Below are 588 nucleotides of genomic sequence, written 5' to 3'. Positions count from 1 at the left end.
TAGAATGAGGCTGACATCGGGATGGGGGTAAGTCTGAGAAAAACTGGATGAAATATGTTTACGGCATTGAAGTCTTTGGGGGAGAGAATATTTTATATTTTAGGGCATTATGTTTATTGTAAGAGTAAGGAATGAGGGTTGCAGAGTGGATTATATTTGGGTTTGGGGGATGTGTGTGGGGGATTGCGTACCAATGAGGGAGTTTTTCTTTTGCGTTTGAAGGAGAGGAGCAAACGGGGTGGGAGTGGGGGAGGGGGGACGGGGAGAGGGGTGCAACAATGAATGAATGGAATTCCAAAATCTCTGTAGATATTCATTGAAATGAAAAATAAATTTTAAAAAAAGAATTTTAGTTTACTTGGCTCCACAGCCAACACTCTTGGTAATAGCAGCCAGGAAATCAGGATACGGATTGCATTGGGAAAAATCAGCTGTGAGGGACCTCTCAAAGAATACCAACGAGCAACGACATCTAGCTGGAGACTAAGATGTGTCTGATCCAGGCTATAGTCTTTGCAATTATGTGCTATGAATCATAGAGTTGGACAATGACTAGGGATGATAGAGAATTGATGCTTTTGAGCTGTG

Source organism: Elephantulus edwardii, unplaced genomic scaffold, assembly GCF_000299155.1.
Source record: "Elephantulus edwardii isolate Elephantulus edwardi_28Jun2011 unplaced genomic scaffold, EleEdw1.0 scaffold00503, whole genome shotgun sequence".
Lineage (NCBI taxonomy): Eukaryota > Metazoa > Chordata > Mammalia > Macroscelidea > Macroscelididae > Elephantulus > Elephantulus edwardii.
The sequence above is the reverse complement of the archived record's forward strand: the minus strand, read 5'-3'. Positions refer to the sequence as shown.